The sequence below is a fragment of the Scyliorhinus canicula genome, chromosome 15 (genome assembly GCF_902713615.1).
Source record: "Scyliorhinus canicula chromosome 15, sScyCan1.1, whole genome shotgun sequence".
Lineage (NCBI taxonomy): Eukaryota > Metazoa > Chordata > Chondrichthyes > Carcharhiniformes > Scyliorhinidae > Scyliorhinus > Scyliorhinus canicula.
This window is the reverse complement of record NC_052160.1, coordinates 141,575,466-141,593,090: the sequence shown is the minus strand read 5'-3', so window position 1 is coordinate 141,593,090 and position 17,625 is coordinate 141,575,466. Positions and strand designations below refer to the sequence as shown.

General features: G+C 52.7%; 1 protein-coding gene across 5 annotated transcripts in view; it reads left to right on the top strand.

The window, feature by feature from the left end:
* Positions 1 to 14,012: 14,012 nt before the first annotated feature.
* LOC119978753 (plasma membrane calcium-transporting ATPase 1-like) overlaps positions 14,013 to 17,625 on the top strand; it is a 277,686-nt gene continuing 274,073 nt past the window's right edge. For 3 of the 5 annotated variants that reach the window (XM_038820612.1, XM_038820611.1, XM_038820610.1), the window contains exon 1: positions 14,013 to 14,701. The gene's annotated coding sequence lies outside the window, so the exon portion shown is untranslated. The remainder of the gene's footprint in view (positions 14,702 to 17,625) is intronic. The other 2 variants (XM_038820609.1, XM_038820605.1) reach the window with 1 other exon arrangement.

The following is a 17,625-nucleotide window of genomic DNA, read 5'->3' as shown; positions in this document are numbered from 1 at the left end:
CGGATGTTGTGATTGGGTTGGGTTGGGTTGGGCTGGGCTCCCTCCCCCCTCACCCCGACCATCCCCACCCCAGAGATCCGATGGGACCGTGTGAAGGAATAGCCAGCTCGCATGCAGAGATCACCCAGGTGGAAAGCGCTACCGTGGGCAGAAGACGTTGGCAAAGGCTATGGAGCACCAGAGCTCATCGCAGAGCGGGTTGTCATCATCCTCCACCCCATGGACCAGACCCGCTGTGACAGGCAGGTTGGGGGGGGGGGGGGGGTGGGGTGGTGGTTGTGTCGGAGAGTGGGGTGGGTGGGTGGAGGCGTCATTCTGCAGAACCAGGGGCCAAGGTCAGCAGCCAGTGGGGTGGGCAGCAAGGTGGCTGCGGTAATGGCGGTCCGTGCCTGGGCACCGCCCCATTCCTCTGGGGGGGGGGGGTTAACCCAGCCGCCGGCCTGTTTCCCCCCATCAACCCAGCCCTGCCCCCGCTCTGGCAGGGCCACCCCCACGCCGGCCAGCCCGCAGTCGCTCCTCTCAGTGTCCTACCTCCTCGCTCTCCCTCAGAAACCATCACGCCGGTTTCACAATTTTTAAAAGCACAAGTGAACCGCGCCCTCGGGAACCCGGCCCATCGGAACCGAGAATCGCGGAAGCCCCAGGAAAATACCGGGTCTGGCCCACTAAGTTGTGCAAATGGTATTTACTGTATGTGCGTTCCGCTACGCATTGACGCTGCTGTCAAATCGATGCCCGTTGCGATTCTGGCATCGGACCTGATTCACCGCCCAATCACATTCTGCGATTTCGCCGTTGCCCAACGGAGAATCCCTCCCATTGGGTGTGATTTAATGCAAAAGTGGTAGCGAGCGGGAACTGCCATAGACTTCCCGACACCAAGCCCGGTGAGGCTGTCACTGGTATCAAATGTTAATTGCTCTATTTAATGAGGCACTTTGTGTTTCACACCCCAAATGATGGTCCCGCTGGCTGATTTGCTGGGACCGTGCCCACCAGCCCCCCCTGCTAAACGGGAGGAGCACTTAAACCGATCCTGCAGAGCAAACCCCACACGTCATAAGACATGCCCTCCAGTCCAGGCAGCATCCTAATAAATCTCCTCTGCACGCTTTCCAAAGCATCCACATCCTTCCTATAACGAGGCGACCAGAACTGGACACAATATTCTAAGTGTGATCTGAGAGGTCTCCGATTCCCATCGGACGTCCTCGACTTTTGATACAACAGTTTGATACAATTTAGTAATTTGTTGGGCCACTTCAGGGGGAAGTTCAGTCTCATAATTGGCTTGTTCTGGAATAACATAAAGGAGAACAGGATGACAAACTTCCTTCCCCAAAATGCATTACCTGTTTTTTTTTAATAAAAGGCAGACAGCTCCAAGGTCACTAATATTAGACTTTAATTACCAGTTTTTTTAAAATACATACAAACCTACAAATTGCCACTTTGTAAGACCATGGCTGATCTATTGGTAGCTTCTATTTTCCTGTCTACTCTCGACATCCTTTGATTCTGTAATCTGACATCTTTGAATCTATAACTCAAGCTTAAAAAATACACAGTGACTCTGCCTTCACTTCTCTCTGAGAAAGAAAATTCCTTAGACTAGTGAAAAAAAAATACTTTCATCATTGTATAATAATTGTGAGACCCTTATTTTTATATTGTGTCTCCTAGTTCTGGTCTCACCATCCAAGGGAAACATTTGTTCAGCATCCACCTTGTCAATTGCCTTCTGGATCTTATATGTCTTACTTAGGTCATCTCTCATTCTTCTAAACTCCAATTGATACAATCCCAACCTATTCAATCTTTCCTCATTCAATAACCCTTTCATCCCAGGAATCAGTCGAATAAAGAAATTGGATTATGATACAAAATACCTTTACTCCCCCCTTAGGAATTACACATAGGTTTTAGGATTAATATAGATTACAAAGTACATCTTGATCTACAATGATCTCATTGACACAGTCCCTTTTAAACACACAAGATGACTGAGGACGAATACACTTTCCACTCTGAACCCCAAATGAATGTTTGTGGATGTGTCTCCAAAATTCCCCCAAATGATTATCAGGTGAGAGTTTCCAAATTCCACTCCCAAAAATCTTCTCTCGTAATAATGCTTTCCCTCAGTGGTTTGCATTCGAAACTCTAGACCAGGTTTTCCAAATTACACCTTTAAACAAAGTTTCCACTTTTAACAGCGAATCCATTGAAGGATCTCTTTGTCTTGACTGCTTTTACACCAACTCCAAGATCCAGCCACCGATATCCATCATTATTTCCACTCACCTTTCACGGTCTGTAGTAAAATCTCACAAACCTGAAAATCACTTCAAATATGAAATGAAAAAATTCTGTCCGGCATGTCAGCCTTCTTCTCAACTCAATCTGTCTTTACTGAACTGTGCTCTGTTTTAATACCTTTAACCTCAGATGTCTTGGAAACTTCTCTTCATTTCACTAGTTTCCTTAGCTAGCTGCACTTTAGATCACTGCCCCTGTTTTTTTTAACCACTAATCCATAGTGTGGCTTTCTTTCTAGCAAAACTGAGAGAGATGTTCTCACTCTCGCCTTCTAAGCCAACTGCTTCTCTCTCACTACATATCTTCAACAGCAATTAAATTAGCTTAAGTAAAACTTAAAAAGCTTCTCTACTTTACAAGTCTCCAGTTGCTACACAACCACCGCTGGTTTATTTGTTCTTCACGCTGTAGCCCCTCTAAGCACAATAGGAAAACAGTTGGAACTTAACCAACCCCCACACATACAGAGACACTTCTGTCCAGCATGAATCTAACTATAGGTGTTACGCTTCCAGGCACAGAATCATTTCATGAAACACATTTAAATTATTCCTTACTTATAATGTTTACCAATATAAAATATATATTCCTTGAAACTACCTTTGTTTGCCTAACAATAACCTATAATAAGTGTTCTGTCTTTTGCCTCTCGCCAACTTCACATACTTACTCTCTCTTCAGGTACCGTGTCCTAAGAAGGCATTGGCAAACATGAAATTCAATGTGTTGGTCTATGCTTATGCGTGGCAAGGTATTGCACTGATTTGCTGTTGCCTTCTGCAGATTGTGGCTGGCTAGGAGACTCCTCCACTCATACCATCTGCCATTGGCCTATTTGAAGGATTTGCAGTTTGGTAATTAACATGTACCTTATGCAACCATCTTGTCTTGCAGCGCAACTCGCAGATAGAGGCGTTACTAGCACATCACGAGACGCACAATTTCATAATCACTATAATAATAATCTTTATTGTCACAATAGGCTTGCATTAACACTGCAATTAAGTTACAATGAGAAGCCCCTAGTCGCCACATTCCGGCGCCTGTTCGGGTACACAGAGGGCGAATTCAGAATGTCCAATTCACCTAACAAGTACGTCTTTTGGGACTTGTGGGAGGAAACTGGAGCACCCGGAGGAAACCCACGCAGAAACCGGGAGGACATGCAGACTCCGCACAGACAGTGACCCAAGCCGGGAATCAACCCTTGGAGCCTAGAGCTGTGAAGCAACAGTGCTAACCACTGCCCCACAAAGCTAGAATACCACAAAGACAATTTTATTAACAGCCATCTACACGGCACTTGAGCAGAGGATCCCAATATTTCCTAAAAGAATGTTAACATTTTCAGGCAATAGTTTCATTTATAAAAAAATGTCAACTGCCCATAATTAAGACCATAAGACCAAACGACATAGGGGCAGAATTAGGCCACACGGCCCATCGGGTCTGCTCCGTCATTCAATCATGGCTGATATTTTTCTCATCCCCATTCTCCTGCCTCCTCCCCATAGTCTCCTTCAGAGAGTCGTGAACACAGCCCAGTCCATCACACAAACCTGCCTCCCATCCATGGACTCCATCTACACCTCCTGCTGCCTGGGGAAAACGGGCAGCATAATCAAAGACCCCTCCCACCTGGCTTACTCACTCTTCCAACTTCTTCCATCGGGCAGGAGATACAAATGTCGGGTGGCAAGTGGTACAGTGGATAGCACTGAGACTGTGGCACTGAGGACCTGGGTTCGAATCCCGACATTGGGTCACGGTCTATGTGGAGTTTGCACATTCTCCCCATGTCTGCGTGGGTTTCACCCCCACAACCCAAAGATGTGCAGGTTTGGTGGATTGGCCACGCTAAATTGCCCCTTAATTGGAAAACAAAAATAATTGGTAACTCTAAATTTATCACAAAAAAGGAGATACAAAAGCCTGAGAACACACACGAACAGACTAAAAAACTGCTTCTTCCCCGCTGTTACCAGACTCCTACATGACCCTCTTATGGATCGACCTGATTAACACTACACCCCTGTATTCTTCACGTGATGCTGGTGTCTATGTACATTGTGTACCTTGTGTTGCCCGATTGTGTACTTAATGATCTGTTGAGCTGCTCGCAGAAAAATACTTTTCACTGTACCTCGATACACATGACAATAAACAAATCCAAAACCAAATAGCCCCTGATCCCCTTATTGATCAAGAAGCTAGCTATCTCTGTCTTAAAGACACTCAGTGATTTGGCTTCCACAGTGTTCTGCGGCAACGAGTTCCACAGATTCACCACCCTCTGGCTGAATTAACTCGTCTTTCTAAGTGGATGTCAATGTCATTACATAATCACAGTTTCCAGCAGCTTGCTTACCTCTCATATTGTGCTGACTAATCTATTGTTACCCCATTTTATCCTTTGCTCACTTTTGATATTGCATTGGAAATCTGTTGGGGAGAAGTACTCTCCTGCAGATTCTATATTCAATTATGTTTTAAAAACTACACTCAAGACTCTCTGCTAAATCTTCTCTGAATTCCCTCCGCTGTCTCAGATGCTTTCCATCGTAAACGCCACCCCTCGGCCCTAACATTTTACCAACAAACACTTTTCAGTCGAACTCCTTCATCCACAATTACCCAATTGCCCTCATGTAACCTCTCATTCTGTGAAAATTGAAAGAAGGCTCATTTAATATCTTTGCCATTCTCTCTCCTCGAATAAATGTTGTTGTTCATCTCTAATAAGTCTGCCCTTTCTTTAACAATTATTTTATTTTTTATGAGTTCATTAAATCCCTAACTGCCGTCCTTTATATTCCCCGCTTGAAATTATTAAAACATTTATTTGCAGTCTGTCTTGTCTCCTTTGCTGCTCCCTGTTTGTCATTTTTTGATATTTTGCTTGATTTTGTTTTGTTGGATCAGCACTGAATATGTCAAATGCACCTTTTTAATTTGAAAAGCTCTACTCGTCACATTTAGTTCTCTTTTCGCTACACTCCTATTACCAGTTTTCCCTTAAAAATTCTGAATATTTACGCTGCATCTTATCTGCCATTTTTTTACAAATAATCTGGGCTAGTTCCATTCTTATAATAATAATTTTTATTGTCACAAGTAGTGCAGACTCCGCACAGACAGTGACCCAAGCTGGGAATCGAACCTGGGACCCTGGCGCTGTGAAGCAACACTGTTAACCACTGTGCTACCGTGCTGCCTTATTTCATTGCCTTTATTGCAAGTAAGTACCACTTTTCAGTTGTTGTGTTATGATTACTCTTTCCTTGGTTTTTCTCCATCCAGCCACTCTCAATTCATTTTTGTGTGTCAGAACCAGCAATTCTCAGGTGCATCCCATCCACGCTTGGACATTCTAGTTCAAGGTTCTGGGATTAATAAAAAAAGAGGAAGAGCTTCTCACCCCATTTTATTTCTATTCTTTCATGGGAGGTGGGAGTTGCTCGCAAGGCCAGCATTTATTGCCCATCCCTAGTTGCCCCTCAGAGGTTAGTGGTGAGCAGTTTGAAACTGAGTGCCTGCCGGAACACTTCGGCAGGAGGTTGAAACTCGACCACACTGCTGTGTGTTTAGAGCCAAGATTTGGTTTCCTAAAGGACATTAGTGAACCAACTAGATATTAACGACAATCAACGATGTCACCATTACTGAGATTAGTGTTCAGCTCCAATTTTCATTAAAATAAGGTGCAGTATATGTACGACAATCCCAGACCAGATCCCAACAGTGGCTGGGATACTGGACCGAACCTCCAATATTTCAGGTTATTTGTAAGTCTGTGCGGAAAGAATGATTCGCTGCAGGGGTGATTGAATGTAAACATAGGGTGTTGGTATTTCTAAAATAAAACTTAATTATGAAATCAATATCAAACTTTTTAACGTCACACCCAAAACGAACAGCTTATACTTACCCTTTAACGCTACTACTCAATTCCTCATTAAACAACAAGAAAATAAATATACAGCTCTCAATCCATCTTAAAATTAGCAAGGCCAGAACAGCACGGTGGCACAGTGGATAGCACTGGGACTGCGGCGCTGAGGACCCGGGTTCGAATCATGGCCCTGGGTCACTGTCCATGTGGAGTTGGCACATTCTCCCCATGTCTGCGTGGGTTTCACCCCCACAATCCAAAGATGTGCAGGTTAGGTGGATTGGCCATGTTAAATTGCCCCTTAATTGGAAAAAAGATTGGTAACTCTAATTTTTTTTTAAATTAGCAAGGCCTAGAGTAATACTTGCTTTATCAATCAGCTTTGGCTGCTGTTAGAATCCCTTCAGACTCTGGCTGAATATCTTCAAAAAGCTGGTTCAGTCGCTGTGTTTCAGCTTCTTCCTTGTCCCCAGGCAAGACTGCTCTGCTTTAGTTTATTACTCTTTTCGAACTATCCTACTGTGAGAGAATTGCTGACGCAGTTTCAGGCAGATCAGAATTCACCTCTTCTCTTTCGCAAAGCTTCTCCAAAACCCTAACTGCCTCTCTGCATTCCTGGGCTCCACCCAGCAATGACCTCATTTCCCCAAGCTGAATTTTTTTTTATCTCTGCAGGCTGCAAAAGCATAATAACTCCCCAGGAATTTCCCCAGCCAAACCACATTCCTCTGGTCAATTTCATCTGCTATTTCCTAGACGCTCCCAGGCCTTTACAAACCAAAATCATTTTCAAAACAAGACAACTGCAATCAAACACACTATACCACCAGGTATTTAACCCTTACATTGTCCCAATATTTAGTCACCAATATTCCTAAAATCCTCCATTCGTCACATATCCAACACATTTTTCCTCACTTTAGTTCTGATGAAGAGCCAAATAGACTCAAAACATTAACTCTGTTTTCTCTCCCTACAGATTCTTCCAGACCTGTTGCATTTTTCCAGCATCCTCTGTCTTGTTTCAGGTTTTCATTAATTGATTGAATTCAAATTTCACCCAGCATTAGCCTGGGCCTCTGTATTACTAGATAAGTGAGATTACCATTGTGCTAATGTCTCACTGACTTCTTCAAACATCTTATAATGCTACATTAGTACAGAGAGGAGAGGAAATCAGGACATATATATATATGTCTGAAGTCTAACCCCAACACAAACCGTAGTTGGCAAAGATGTTGCTCCCACAGTATGCACTCAATTCCAATAGTTCAAATAGGGAGAATCAGTCTTAGCTGACTTATGGCAACGTGGCAAGCTCTACATCACATTGGCAAAGACCATCTAACAGTACTAAAAAAGAACACTTACCGTTGTCATGGGAGTGACCGTTTAAGACATGTTTTTGTCTTATCACATGGCTTCAGTGATGTCATTGTGTGGGTGCAGCTGGGCTGTGACTCTGGGAGTTGGCTTTACTTTCGCTTTGGTTTGGGGCTAGTTTGTGGCTCTGAGTTTTTGCTTTTGTTTTCGCATTTGGCTGTTGTACTCAGAAAGAGAAGTAACTGGGCCTGTCTCCCTTTCTTCAGTTTAAAAACTGTTTCCAGATTAGTTGATAACAAGTGATAACAGTTTAATGGAAGGTTTTGGAAAGGTAATAGGTATATCCATACCACGTCTTAAAGATAGTAAGAGTGCTGTGTGTTGGGCCACACCATTGAAAAGGGGTTTCTGGGATCTTGTTATTAAATTGGAACAGTTAAAGGGGGAATTTATTAAAGGGTGATACATAGATATTGTACCTGTGTTTATTTATGTGTATTTATGTTTGGAGTTAAGAAAAATGCTTACTGTGTGTGTTCATAAAAATGTTAACTACATTTGTAGAATAAAGCTTGCTTTGATTAAAAATGCTTAAGGCCTCTGTTGAATAACACCCGAGAGGCAGGCCCTTGTGCTCATCATAACCAAAATTGATAAACAGTTGTAGGTCAGGTGAAATCCATGATGGCAACAATAGAAACAAGGACAATAACCAAAAATATGTTTATTCATATCAGTGGTAGTCAAGGCCATATAAGCCTATTACTGTCTCCCAGTGGGAATTTAAAAATAATATATTCCCAGGCCATTGGTGAAGCTGGCAAGGTTGTACTTATTACCCAGAGTTACTCTAGCAACACAGTGGCTTGCGAGGCCACTTCAGAAAGCATTGTCAGTCAACTACATGAGAATATTACATGAGAGGTTACAGTGGGTAGAGTTGACAGGATTCCTCGTTGAGATTTTGTGACACACCGACCACCCTCGCTTTTCCCAGATGTTTTCAGACATACTAAAATTGGTTGTACTGCCTGATTTGGTGGGTTGAAAATATTAGTACCTCACCCATATAAAATTATGTAGAATTCAAGACACAGCCACAGGCCATTCAAGCCAACTGCTTCACGCTGGTTTTTGAATTACCTCCCACCATAATTACCTCTTGCCCCTATTTTCCTCTCTTTTCTTCTCCTCGTGTATGCATCATGTTTCTTCTTAAATTCATTACAGCTATCTGTTTGAACCACTCCATGTACCATGGAGTTCTGTCACCACACGCTGGGCGAGTGAGCGGTCATTTCCAGCGCCACTTGACCGTGAGTCGCAACGCCAGTGGAATTAGATTTATTTAAATATCCGAGGTCTTTGGTTGAGTCCAATAAACTACAGTCAGCAAGTTTGTAACTTAAAAACACAAGGAACCTTTATTAATTACAGCATCTTTAATTTTCAGGCATAAAATGGTTTGGTGATTCCTCTCTTCCAGGCTTGAGATCTTCTCAGACAAGGTTGTCTACTTTCCCTGCAGACTCAGCATTATTTCAGGTTAACAGCAAATGTTATGCTAGAAACTCAACTGCTTTCAAAATAATAGATCAGTTATTTTAGTTCAGCCCCTAAAGCTGAACAAGCTGATGGTTTTGATACGCTTAAAACATCTTCAGCTTTCACCTGCAGACAGCAGGCAGCAAAGAGAGAAAATGACTCCCTTCACTTCTCTCAGAAACATCACTCAACAGGAACCAATCACTGACTGTTGTCAGGCAGAACACTATTCCCTCCAAAACAGGTTGCTCCCATCTACTTGCCAAAGAGTCTGGCTTCTCCTTCTCCCAAACACACAGTCGGAGAATACAGGATCCTTGCAAGCCGGCTGTTTTGAGCTTTGAGTCTTCTGCTTTCATCTCTCTCTGCTCAAAGGCACATCCCAATTATTCATCCATGGACCAAAGCAATAAAATAAATGGGAACAAAGGAAATAAAGCAGAAGGACCCTTACAGTTCCAAACTATCACCACTGTCTGGATACATAAATTCCTCCTAACATGTTTTTGATCTGATACATTTATGTCCCTTTGTTCTGGACATAGCAACAAGTTGAAACAGTTCCTCCATGGCCACGCGATCAAGCCCCTCATGAATTTAAAATCCTCTGTCCAGGTCACCTCTATTCTTGAGAAATTACACCAAGCTTGCACAATCTTTCTTGAGAGTTGTATCCCCTCAATTCTGATTACTCTCTTATGAAACTTTTCTGCACTCTCTCCGGTTCTTCAATATTGTTTTTATAAGATGAAAACCGGAATTGCACACAGTATCCAAGTACTCCGGTTTCCTCCCACAGTCCAAAGATGTGCAGGTTAGGTGGATTGGCCATGAAAGAATTGCCCCTTAGTGTTCAAAATGTTAGGTGGGGTTACTGCGTTGCAGGCATAGGGTGGAGTCCTGGGCTTAAGTAGGGTGCTCTTTCCAAGGGCCGGTGCAGGCTTGATGGGCCTAATGGCCTCCTTCTGCACTGTAAATTCTATGACGCTGCTTCCACTGCCCTTTGAGGAGGAGAGTTCTAGAGACCTCAGAGAGAAAAACATTCTCTGCATCTCTGTCTTAAACAAGTGGCTACTTATTTTAAATGGAAATGAGATGTCTTTTTAATAGTTGGCGTGGGCGAGTGTTGCTTTGCAAGTCCCACACCTGAAAATACCATGTCATGCCCAAGAGGCTGGTGGCTCTGCGCTGAGCGTGGGGTGGGGGGAGGGGGGGGGGGGGGTGCGCGCAATGCATCCTTTTGCTTCCTATCGTTTCTAAAAAGAGCAGCTCCCAGCGTGGTGGGTTTTACACAAAGTTACACTTCACCGGGTCACTCCATCCCCCCATCTCCTTCCCACCCCAAACCCTCACCCCCCCCATCTCCCCACCCCCAACCCCGCCCACCTACACCCACCCCCAACCATCTCCCTACCCCACCCCACTATCATGTCCCCAACCCCAACCATTTCCAACCCTTCACCCCCCAACCATCTCCCTCCCGCCACCCCCCCATCTACACCCCATCCCCAACCCCTCACCCCCCAACCATCTCCTCCCCCAGACAATCTCCAACCCCCCATCATCTCCACCCCCCTTCTCCATCTCCACCCCCTCTCCATCTCCACCCCCCTCTCCACCCCCCGCTCCACCCCCACCCCTCTCCGTCTCCACCCCCCTCTCCGTCTCCACCCCCTCTCCGTCTCCACCCCCTCTCCGTCTCCACCCCCTCTCCGTCTCCACCCCCCACTTCGTCTCCACCCCCCCACTTCGTCTCCACCCCCCCACTTTCGTCTCCACCCCCCCACGCCAATCTCACCCCCCTCTCCATCTCCACCCCTCTCCTTCTCCATCTCCACCACCCCCCTCCATCTCCACCACCCCCTCCATCTCCACCACCCCCCTCATCTCCAACCCCCCTCTCCGTCTGCCACCCCCAACTCCGGTCTCCACCCCCCACCCCGTCTCCACCCCCCCACTTCAATCTCCACCCCCCCACTCCAATCTCCACCCCTCTCCGTCTCCACCCCCCTCTCCGTCTCCCCCCCCCTCTCCGTCTCCACCCCCCTCTCCGTCTCCACCCCCCTCTCCGTCTCCACCCCCCTCTCCGTCTCCACCCCCTTCTCCGTCTCCACCCCCCCTCTCCGTCTCCACCCCCTCTCTCCGTCTCCACCCCCCCACTCCAATCTCCACCCCCCCACTCCAATTTCCACCCCCCCACTCCAATCTCCACCCCCACTCCAATCTCCACCCCCCCACTCACCAATCTCCACCCTCCCACCAATCGCCACCCCCCCACCAATCTCCACCCCCCACCAATCTCCACCCCCCCCACCAATTGCCACCCCCCCACCAATCTCCACCCCCCCACCACCAATCTCCACCCCCCCACCACCAATCTCCACCACCCCACCAATCTCCACCATCCCCACTCCAATTACCCCCCCCACTCCAATCTCCACCCCCCCACTCCAATCTCCACGCTCCCACCACTCCAATCTCCACCCCCCACTCCAATCTCCACCCCCACACTCTCCACCCCCCCACTCCAATCTCCACCCCCCTCCAATCTCCAGCCCCCCACTCTCCACCACTCCCACTCTCCACCCCCCCACACCCCCACTCCAATCTCCACCCCCCAGCTCCAATCTCCACCTCCCCAACTCCAATCTCCACCCCCCCAAATCCAATCTCCACCCCCCCAACTCCAATCTCCACCACCCCCCCGACTCCAATCTCCACCCCCCCGACTCCAATCTCCACCCCCCTGACTCCAATCTCCACCCTGACTCCAATCTCCACCCACACAACTCCAATCTCCACCCCCCCAACTCCAATCTCCACCCCCCCAACTCCAATCTCCATCCCCCCAACTCCAATCTCCACCCCCCCCAACTCCAATCTCCACCACCCCCCAACTCCAATCTCCACCACCCCCCGACTCCAATCTCCACCCCCCCCGACTCCAATCTCCACCCCCCTGACTCCAATCTCCACCCTGACTCCAATCTCCACCCCCACAACTCCAATCTCCACCACCCAACTCCAATCTCCACCCCCCCAACTCCAATCTCCACCCCTCCAACCCAACTCCCCCCCAACCCAACTCCCCCCAACCCAACTCCAATCCCCCCAACCCAACTCCAATCCCCCCCAACCCAACTTCAATCCCCCCCAACCCAACTCCAATCTCCCCCCAACCCAACCCCCAACCCAACCCCCCAACTCCAATATCCCCCCCAAACCTAACTCCAATCCCCCCCCAAACCCAACTCCAATCCCCCACAAACCTAACTCCATCTCCCCCCCCAACCCAACTCCAATCCCCCCCCAAACCCAACTCCAATCCCCCCCCAAACCCAACTCCAATCCCCCCCAAACCCAACTCCAATCTCCCCCCCCCAAACCCAACTCCAATCTTCCCCCCCCAAACCCAACTCCAATCTCCCCCCCCAAACCCAACTCCAATCTCCCCCCCCAAACCCAACTCCAATCTCCCCCCCCAACCCAACTCCAATCTCCCCCCAACCCAACTCCAATCTCCCCCCCAAACCCAACTCCAATCCCCCCCCCAACCCAACTCCAATCTCCCCCCCAAACCCAACTCCAATCTCCCCCCCCAACCCCAACTCCAATCCCCCCCCCAAACCCAACTCCAATCCCCCCCCAACCCCAACTCCAATCCCCCCCCCAAACCCAACTCCAATCCCCCCCCCCCAAACCCAACTCCAACCCCCCCCAAACCCAACTCCAATCCCCCCCAACCCAACTCCAATCCCCCAAACCCAACTCCAATCCCCCCCCAAACCCAACTCCAATCCCCCCCAAACCCAACTCCAATCCCCCCCCCCAAACCCAACTCCAACCCCCCCCAAACCCAACTCCAATCCCCCCCCAACCCAACTCCAATCCCCCAAACCCAACTCCAATCCCCCCCCAAACCCAACTCCAATCCCCCCCCCCAAACCCAACTCCAATCCCCCCCCAAACCCAACTCCAATCCCCCCCCAAACCCAACTCCAATCCCCCCCCCCAAACCCAACTCCAATCCCCCCCCCCAACCCAACTCCAATCCCCCCCCCCAACCCAACTCCAATCCCCCCCCAACCCAACTCCAATCTCCCCCCCAACCCAACTCCAATCTCCCCCCCCAACCCAACTCCAATCTCCCCCCCAACCCAACTCCAATCTCCCCCCCCAACTCAACTCCAATCTCCCCAACTCCAATCTCCCCCCCAACCCAACTCCAATCTCCCCCCAAACCCAACTCCAATCTCCCCCCCAACCCAACTCCAATCTCCCCCCAAACCCAACTCCAATCTCCCCCCAACCCAACTCCAATCTCCCCCCCAACCCAACTCCAATCTCCCCCCCAACCCAACTCCAATCTCCCCCCCAACCCAACTCCAATCTCCCCCCCAACCCAACTCCAATCTCCCCCCCAACCCAACTCCAATCTCCCCCCCAACCCAACTCCAATCTCCCCCCCAACCCAACTCCAATCTCCCCCCAACCCAACTCCAATCTCCCCCCAACCCAACTCCAATCTCCCCCCCAACCCAACTCCAATCTCCCCCCCAACCCAACTCCAATCCTCCCCTCCCCGGGGCGGGGTTACCCCCAGTCTCCAGCTGGGCTCTCGCGGCCGCGCGGGGCACCCCGGGAATTGTAGTCGCCCCCACCTCTCCCCTCTCCGTGCGCGCTGCAGGGGGGCGGACTACAACCCCCAGCGTGCCCCGCGCGCGCGCGCGCCCCCCCGCCACCCGCTCTCAATCCCCTTGTCCTTCAACCCAACCGAATGGCGGCTGCTGCGACTGCGCGCGCCAGCGCCCCGCCCTCTCCGGGGTCAGGGGGACACACGTGGGCGGTGATTGGCCGAGGTGCGCTGCCAATCACCCCCCCCCCGCCAGCCCCGCCCCCGGGCTGGAGATTTTGTTGCAAAAAAAATTGAAACATTCTTGCTGGCGCCGCCCAGCCTCTTCGCCAAGGGGAATCCCAGCAGCTCCCCAGCAGCACCCGCACCGCCCCAGCAGAGCCCCCAGCTGGAGGTCAGCCCAGTATCTCTCCCCCCCGCCCCCCCAAAGGAGAGCAGAGCTGTGGGTGCTGCCCAGTGAGGGGGGGGATTAGTGAGGCAGCTCCAGTCAGCAGCTTGGGCTGTGTCCACATTGCGGGGCCGGAGCACCATCAGCCTCAAGTGTGGGGAAGAAAAAGGTTTGAAATACTCGCCGTGGATATTTTACAAGCCAGGCTCCCCATCCCCTCTCATTATTTCTCTCTTCCGTCCCCCACCAGCAAGAGAGAGAGAGAGAGAGAGGACAGAAGGCAGCATATCCGCGAGGGAAAAGGAGCAACAATTATCCCGAGGAAGCCCCGCCAATACTGGACTTCACCTGGCTTGGGAGCTGGGTGACTCTCTCCGTTGTATATCTGCCTCCACGCAGCCTGCAGCTTCCCCTCAACATCTCTGACATTGAGAATTCTTCACAAACTCACCCCCTCGCCAACTCTGTGGATTGGTTTTGTCGCCGTGAGCGCGGGGAGGCAAGAGGAACAGACCCCCCCCTCCAAATCCCCCTTTTGAATGACAGAAAGATGTGCCTGTGAAGATGAAACCCTGTCTGTCTGCCTGAAGCTGGCGAGCAGGTGAGAGGGAGGTTGTAGGGAGGGAAAGTGAGTGGTGGTGGGTGGGGGGTTGTGGTGATGGGGGAGTGGGGAGGGGGGGGGGGGTTGTGGTAATGGGGGAGTGGGGGGGGGGGTTGTGGTGATGGGAGAGTGGGGGGGGGTTGTGGTGATGGGAGAGTGGGGGGGGGTTGTGGTGATGGGAGAGTGGGGGGGGGGGGTTGTGGTGATGGGAGAGTGGGGGGGGGGTTGTGGTGATGGGAGAGTGGGGGGGGGGGGTTGTGGTGATGGGAGAGTGGGGGGGGGGGGTTGTGGTGATGGGGGAGTGGGGGGGGGTTGTGGTGATGGGGGAGTGGGGGGGGGGGTTGTGGTGATGGGGGAGTGGGGGGGGTTGTGGTGATGGGGGAGTGGGGGGGGGTTGTGGTGATGGGGGAGTGGGGGGGGGGGTTGTGGTGATGGGGGAGTGGGGGGGGTTGTGGTGATGGGGGAGTGGGGGGGGTTGTGGTGATGGGGGAGTGGGGGGGGTTGTGGTGATGGGGGAGTGGGGGGGGGTTGTGGTGATGGGGGAGTGGGGGGGGATTGTGGTGATGGGGGAGTGGGGGGGGGGTTGTGGTGATGGGGGAGTGGGGGGGGTTGTGGTGATGGGGGAGTGGGGGGGGGCTGTGGTGATGGGGGAGTGGGGGGGGCTGTGGTGATGGGGGAGTGGGGGGGGGGGTTGTGGTGATGGGGGAGTGGGGGGGGGTTGTGGTGATGGGGGAGTGGGGGGGGTTGTGGTGATGGGGGAGTGGGGGGGTTGTGGTGATGGGGGAGTGGGGGGGGTTGTGGTGATGGGGGAGTGGGGGGGGTTGTGGTGATGGGGGAGTGGGGGGGGTTGTGGTGATGGGGGAGTGGGGGGGGTTGTGGTGATGGGGGAGTGGGGGGGGGGTTGTGGTGATGGGGGAGTGGGGGGGGTTGTGGTGATGGGGGAGTGGGGGGGGGCTGTGGTGATGGGGGAGTGGGGGGGGGTTGTGGTGATGGGGGAGTGGGGGGGGGTTGTGGTGATGGGGGATTGGGGGGGGGTTGTGGTGATGGGGGAGTGGGGGGGTTGTGGTGATGGGGGAGTCGGGGGGGGTTGTGGTGATGGGGGAGTGGGGGGGGGTTGTGGTGATGGGGGAGTGGGGGGGGGTTGTGGTGATGGGGGAGTGGGGGGGGGTTGTGGTGATGGGGGAGTGGGGGGGTTGTGGTGATGGGGGAGTGGGGGGGGTGTGGTGATGGGGGAGTGGGGGGGGTTGTGGTGATGGGGGAGTGGGGGGGGGTTGTGGTGATGGGGGAGTGGGGGGGGGTTGTGGTGATGGGGGAGGGGGGGGGGGGGTTGTGGTGATGGGGGAGTGGGGGGGTTGTGGTGATGGGGAGTGGGTGAGGGGGGCGTGGGGGGGGGGTTGTGGTGATGGGGAGTGGGGGGGGGGTTGTGGTGATGGGGGAGTGGGGGGGGTTGTGTGATGGGGGAGTGGGGGGGGGGGTTGTGGTGATGGGGGAGTGGGGGGGGGTTGTGGTGATGGGGGAGGGGGGGGGTTGTGGTGAGGGGGGTGGGGGGGGGTTGTGGTGATGGGGAGTGGGGGGGGGGGTTGTGGTGATGGGGGAGTGGGGGGTGTGGTGTGGGGTGATGGGGGAGTGGGGGGGGTTGTGGTAGTGGGGGGGGTTGTGGTGATGGGGGGGGGTGTGGTAGTGGGGGGGGGTTGTGGTGATGGGGGAGTGGGGGGGGGTTGTGGTTGATGGGGGAGTGGGGGGGGTTGTGTGATGGGGAGTGGGGGGGGTTGTGGTGATGGGGGAGTGGGGGGGGTTGTGGTGATGGGGGAGTGGGGGGGGGTTGTGGTGATGGGGGAGTGGGGGGGTGGTTGTGTGAGGGGGAGTGGGGGGGGTTGTGGGTAGTGGGGGGGGGGGTTGTGGTAGTGGGGGGGGGGGTTGTGGTAGTGGGGGGGGGTTGTGGTAGTGGTGGGGGGGGTTGTGGTAGTGGGGGGGGGGGTGGTGGTGGTGGGGTGGTGGTAGGTTGGGGGTGGTGGTGGGGGGGGGTTGGTGGGGGTGGTGGTGGGGTGGGGGGGTGGTGGTGGGGTGGGGGGGTTGTGTGGTGGGGGGGGGGTGGTTGGGGGGTGGTGGTGGTGGAGTGGGGGTGGTGGTGGGGGGGGGGTGGTGGTGGGGGGGGGGGTGGTGGTGGGGGGGGGGGGGTTGGTGGGGTGGGGGGGTGGTGGTGGTGGGGGTGGGGGGGTGGTGGTGGTGGGGTGGGGGGTGGTGGTGGTGGGGTGGGGGGGGTGGTGGTGGGGTGGGTGGGTGGTGGTGGGGGAGGGTGTGGTGGTGGTGGGGTGGGGGGGTGGTGTGGTGGGGGTGGGTGGTGGGGGGGGTGGTTGGTGGTGGGGGGGTGGTGGTGGGTGGGGGGGTGTGGGTGGTGGTGGTGGGGGGGTGTGTGGGGGGGGGGGGTGGTGGTGGTGGTGGGGGTGGTGTGGGGTGGTGGCTGGGGAGGCTGGGGGGGGGGGTGGTGGTGGGGTGGTGGTGGGGAGGTGGTGGGGAGGTTGGGGGGGGGTGGTGGTGGTGGTGGGGTTGTGGTGGGGGGGTGGTGGGGGGGTGGTTGGTGGTGGGGTTGTGGTTGGTGGGGGTGTGTGGGGGGGTGGTGGTGGTGGGGGCTGTGGTGTGGTGTGGTGTGTGGGGGAGCTGTGGTGGGGGAGTGGGGGGGGGCTATGGTGGAGTGGGGGGGGTTGTGGGGGAGTGAGGGGGGGTTTGTGGGGGAGTGGGGGGGTTGTGGTGTGGGTGGTGGGGGTCGGGGGTTGGGGGTAGGGGGGTTGTGGGGAGGGGAGGGGGAATTGTGTGGGGGATTGTGCTGAGGGTAGGTGCAGCAGACTTGCTGCATTGAGACGTGTAGCGCACAAATGATCAATTCCTTGATTGGAGGGGAGGGAGGGATATGGGAATTGAGTTGC